At 40.3% G+C, this 6,000-nt stretch overlaps 1 protein-coding gene across 2 annotated transcripts in view; it reads right to left on the reverse strand.

Annotated features, from left to right (window-relative positions):
- The window catches only part of TAB2 (TGF-beta activated kinase 1 (MAP3K7) binding protein 2), a 101,598-nt gene extending 96,104 nt beyond the window's left edge, over positions 1-5,494 (reverse strand). Inside the window, exon 1 of one of the 2 annotated variants that reach the window (XM_074309583.1) lies at positions 5,126-5,494. The gene's annotated coding sequence lies outside the window, so the exon portion shown is untranslated. The remainder of the gene's footprint in view (positions 1-5,125) is intronic. The other variant, XM_074309585.1, reaches the window with a different exon arrangement.
- Positions 5,495-6,000: the final 506 nt, after the last annotated feature.

The following is a 6,000-nucleotide window of genomic DNA, read 5'->3' on the forward strand; positions in this document are numbered from 1 at the left end:
CACCCTTTAATTGAAAATTAATTTTATTATTAATGTTAGTTTTTATTTTATATTAGAATTATAAAAGCACTTACAGAGGTCACTAAATTCCAAAAATCAAATTACAATGAAAATTACTTTGTCCAATTTGCCAAGTAGAAATCCCTACTAATTCACATTGTCTAGCTTTCACTGTAAAATAATTTACAGCCACAGTCACATTCATAAAGATTGTCAAGTGTTCTTAAACTTAGGAAAAACTAGATTATGTATAAAAAATATTGGTAATTCATATTCAGTATCTACAGATTGGAATATGTGATTAATTGTCATACCACATTCCCTGATGGTGTCATATAAGAGTATCCCTGAACATGGCATTTATGAAAGATAAAAGCATTTAACTGTAATTTTTTCATATTAAAGTTTAAATTGAGTATGACAAGGCTGCTTAAAATATAGCAATACTTTTAGTATCATTGGGAATAATATTTTTAACATAAGTGAATTTTTAAAAAAATTTGAAATGCTATCCCCTCAAGTGTGAAAACTTATTCTGGTCACTTTTTCATGAAAATATCTCTAAAAGATATTACTAATTTGTTTCCTGTGTTCTGAAACAGAAGATGATGTATTTTGTGGTTGACTCATGGTCATTAGTTTGAATATCCATTATTATATTATATATGATAATACCATTACGGGTTTGAGTTTTAGTTTTCTATTTCTTCCATAGGTTTCAGACTATCAGCTATCACTGTTACTGTTCCTGTGTCTGATTCATAGGCCTTCTTTCTAGGCCACTATTTCTAATTTGCTATTATCTGGCTAAAGAATTAGATAACCAAATTTGTTAAGAACTATTAGATAAAAATCAATAAGGCCTCCGTTAGAAATTCAAGACAAATAATACTGGCATTAGAACAAGGGGTTTGTGACAATTATTTCAATACTTTCTTGTTGGAAGTTGAAATTAATTGGGGGTATTACTGTATTTGCTATTTTAGAGGAAAAGATCTTGAAATTTTAAAAAATGATTTCTAAATTTTTAGTGCTTGCTGTCCTAACATTCAATTATTTACTGAGGTAGAGCAGGGCTTTCTAAACATTTTTGGGTATACAAATCAAAAATCATTTACTGATAATAAATCATAATTTCATAATCCCCCATTCAGTGGGGACTGTGCCCCACAGTTTAAGATGCTCTTAAGTAGAAGAAGGTCAAAAGGAAAAAGCATTTGGGTGGTTAAATTTTTGAGTTGTGTGGCCCTGTCTAAGTCACTTAATTTAATGTGCTTTCCTCATATGTAAAATAGAAGATAACCCATTTGTTATTTTATTGCTGTGATACCAATATCATAGGTAAGATTAAATGATACTGATTGTAACACTTTAATGTACTATATAAATGCCAACTATTATCACACTCATCATCTTCATCATAAATAATATCAGAAAGATTCCAGAATGCTCAAGTTTTGATTTTAGCTACCTTTAATGAAGTAAATATCCTTAAAATAATACAACCATAAATGTAAAATGAATGCAAAAATACTTTACTAATATGACTCACAAAGGCAATGAAATCAAGACAAAGATAATGTATTGAATACCCATATATTACACAACTCCTGCATCTTTCTGAATCCTTATCAATGAACTGTTCTTCAACTAGAAGTTATGTTCCACAGGGAAACTTGAGAAATCATATAAAGAGTTCTAGAGAAAGCTAAATGTGGTCCTGGCTAGAATACCAGCCCTGGAGTCAGGAGGATCCATCCTCAGACATTTGACACTTACTTGCTATGTGACCCTGGACAAGTCACTTAACCCTTCTCCACCCTTGCTTCAACTCAGTTTCCTTTGTATGTACTTTTCAATAAGATCAGAAATCCTCTTCTAATGTTTATTGTGCAACAAGAAAATGATATTCACACACATGTATTGTACCTAGACTATATTGTAACACATGTAAAATGTATGGGATTGCCTGTCATTGGGGGGGAGGGAATAGAGGGAGGGGGGGTAATTTGGAAAAATGAATACAAGGGATAATATTATAAAATATATATATATATAATAAAAAAAAATAAAAAAAAAAAGAAATGTACAACGAAAAAAAAAAAAAAAGATCAGAAATCCTCTTTCCTTTTTAACTGCTATACTCTTATAATTACCCACATCTTACAACCCATCCTCCCAAATTTTAGATGGATAACAATTCTGATAATGATCTGTTAATTTCAGAAAAGTGAAACAAATTAATAATATTTTGTTCTGCCCTCCTCAGAAATCTGCAAGGGAGGGCAAAGAGAAGATAAAAGACAGTGGTTTAGAGAGTCATGGTAACCAGGGCCAGGAAGAGATGTATTAAGAATGAAAAAGATCCAGAGCACGGGTTTAATATGCCCAAATTCACACACTCTCTAGACAATCTTTAAAACATAATCATGGAAATTTTCCTTTAGACTTCTATAACAAAGCAAAATTTCTAAATTAGCAGGTTTTGTTTTCCTAAGTTATGATCCTGGACACTAAAGGATGCAAAGTCTTTGGCAAACATCTTAATTCATAATCAAAAATGCTATCCTCTTTCCTATTACTTCAATCATTTCCTGGATACTTTTTTTTAAAATAAAGGACACCACATCCTGCATAAAGACTATTTTACCAAAATGATGCTATATAAGTAGATATCTTCCCATCCTAAATGTTCTTGTTGGAAAAAAAGAGGTAATTTTGCTATTCCTCAACTCTTCCTCAAGATTCCAAAGAAATAATTTATCTAAATATGATATGCCTCTACAAAAGAATACCTTAAAACAAAACAATTAGGTAAGAAATACTAGAAGACATCAGTAAACATCTACATTTTACCCTGATAAATCAATCTGCCTACTCAGTTTGATGTAGTTTAAAATTTTCATTTCACCAGATGTAATCACCATAAGAAAATCCTACAAAAACTTGTTTAAGATATTACTAACAATAGTGTAGACTAGTTTCCTCAAAGTGAGGACCAAAAATAAGCATCATTTCAATGGAGCACCATTAATTATAATTGACATTCAGTCTTTAGACAAGCCAGTATCATTAAAAAAAAAAAAAAAAAAAAAATCAGACTTGTAGGCAGCACAGGAACTACACAACAAACTGGCTCATAAGAGTTACAAAATACTATTCATGGCTGTTCTGGTAGATGTTCATCAAAGTTACTTTTGGAAGATACTTTTTAACCTTAAGTTATTCCAAACACTTGAGGAGAAAAAAATGAAATAAACATATAAAGGTTAAATGACTAATATGACTAATGTGACCAATGTGCCTGATTCTCATTTTGATCTCTTACAATATGTTAAACATAAAATATAGCATAACCTGTAAAAACTGATTAGATTAAAAGAAAAAAAAAACCTCAATCAAATTCTGAATCACTGGAATTTTTGCTCTATTTCCTGTTAATACACTGATAGCATCAGCATTCAACACATTCTGTCTGTACAAGTTTAAAAAGAACTTTTTTCTATGATCCTGTAAGACTAAATTTATAGTTAATCCATTCTGCAGTTCATTTACCTGACATTGTTCTCATTAATTTTAGTTATCAAATTGCTCAGCCAAAACTTTATAAAATGAAAAGAAAATGAGTTCAAAACAAACAAGTGCTTTAAAAAAGCTTACTATGAAAAGCTTGTATGTGCGGTGCTATTTAAAACTGAATTTTAAAAATTCAAGCTTACAATTCAAATCTTTTCAAATGGAAAATTTTATGTGTGTATATTGACAATTCCTAGACAGTGTAAAATACATTAAACAAAAGTAATAACTGAGAACAGAACAAAAAAGCCTTACTCCAGTCTGCTGCATATGGAGTCTAAAACTGCATTAAATTGATAAAAAATTTTTTACCTTCCTTTATTTAAAAAATGAATGAATCTGACCTTAATATAAAGTATTTACTTAAAAAAGACAAAATGGATGCAAAATGAGATTACTTGGTGTTAAGGTTGCTACCCATTTGTGGCCAAATTCTTTGCAAAGAATAAAGAGTACGGAAAACCCAATTAAGAGTCCGGACTTCGGGAATACAGGAGGAGTGGGGGTGGGGGTGGGGGTGGGGGTGATGACCGAGGACGCCGCAAATTCCCACTACTAGAAACCTCTCTTATCAGAAGCATTTGAAGAATTTCTCCACAACAATTAAGTTGACTAGAAGAATGGAAACCCTAACATCTCAAATATACTATATATGGAATCGAACACGACCAAACATATAAACACACAAAGTCACACCGCTTCCGACACTTTGCTATACAAATCACTCGAATGAACCCCACAGCATGGACAGCACAGCCACGCACCTGTCACCTGTAAGGACATTTGCTACCATACCTTTCCCCCCCAAGTAAATATACATCCCATCTACCTTAGCCAGGAACGGAAGCTAGAGGGACGGAGGTGGAGGGAGAAGAGAGATTAAAGGGGAAAAAAAACCCAACCCTCCTCCGGGAGGCACGGAGACCCCTTAAAGGCATCATTACAATGGATGGAGAGGGAGAGAGGAAGGACCAGGATCTCCCACTCCTCTTAAATCCTCCAGCCTCCCGCTCCCACCCCAGGCCAAAGTCTTCCTTCTCCATCCCCCCACCCCCATTTCAAACACTAGCAAATACAGAGACACTTTTTTACACACAGCGAAGGGGCGGATCGAGGGCAATGGGGCAGCAGCAGCGGCGGCGGCGGCGGCAACAGCAGCAGCGGCGGCAGCGGCAGCAGCGGCAGCGGCAGCAGCGGGAGCCCTCCCCCACCTTGGGGTTCTCCCCGGTGCCGGGATCCGAGGAAGCCCCCGGGCGGGCTCTGCACTCCCTGCCTCCCTCCCTCCCTCCCTCCCTGCGGGCGGTCCTCCGGCTCCCGAGGACCCGATCTCCACCTTGTCACAGTGGGGGAAGGGGAGAAAGGAAAGGGGGTGTGGAAGGGGAAAACGAGAGAAAACGAGAGGAAGCGGCAGGCGCCCCAGGCGCACAGGCCTGCAGAGCCCGGAGAAGATCCTGCCAACCGGGGCCCGAGGGAGGTGCGGGCAGCTGAGGGGAGAAGGGGGAGGAATCCGGGGGAGCCCCGCAAAGGCCCGGCAGCGCGCTCCGCTCACCCTTCACCGTCGTCGCCGCGGCCGCCACCGCCGCCGCCTCTCCCACTAGGTCAGCCGTCTCCGTCTCCGTCTCAGTCTCCGCCGCCGCCTCCGCCACGGCCGCCGCCAGCGCCGCCGCCGCTTCCTATTCCACCCGGCAGGGGGGACACCTCAGCGCTCCCTCCCTGCTCAGCCCCCTCCGATCTGCTGCCGCCGCCGCCGCCGCCGCTTCTCGTGGCCGAGGGGGAGGGGAGAAGAGGAGAGGGGGTCGGGCTGGGTCGCCCCGCCGGCGGCAGCAGCAGCAGCAGGTCGAAGGCGATGAGGTGGGTGGGTGGCGGCGCCGCTCCCCGATCCTCTCTGCTCGGCTCGGACTTGCTCGGCCTCCCTCCCTCTTCCCCCACCCCCCCGCTCACGCTCCAGCCCTCCCCCCACCCCCCCAGCGCTCTCGCTAGCTCTCGTTCTCTTCGCCAGCAGAGTCCAAACCAAAATACTGTCACACAATATGGCGGCCCGAGCAGCGGGCAAACACCGCGAGATTTCGGCTCCCCCACCCCCTCCAACACACTCACACACACACACACACACACACACACATACACACATACACACATATACACATACACCCCTCCACACTCCTTTCCCCTCCTTTCTGCCGCCGGGAAGGCGGGGGCTGACCCGACGGCGGAGAGATGCTCTTACTCTGCCACCTTTTCTCAATCTCTCTCTCTCTCTCTCTCTCTCTCTCTCTCTCTCTCTCTCTCTCTCTCTCTCTCTCTCTCTCTCTCTCTCTCTCTCTCTCTCTCTCTCTCTCTCGCTGTCTCTGTCTATCTCTCTCTTTCTCTCTCTGTCTCTGTTTCTCTCTCTCTTTCTCTGTCTCTGTCTCTGTCTCTCTCTGT

The sequence above is a fragment of the Sminthopsis crassicaudata genome, chromosome 4, assembly GCF_048593235.1.
Source record: "Sminthopsis crassicaudata isolate SCR6 chromosome 4, ASM4859323v1, whole genome shotgun sequence".
Taxonomy (NCBI): domain Eukaryota; kingdom Metazoa; phylum Chordata; class Mammalia; order Dasyuromorphia; family Dasyuridae; genus Sminthopsis; species Sminthopsis crassicaudata.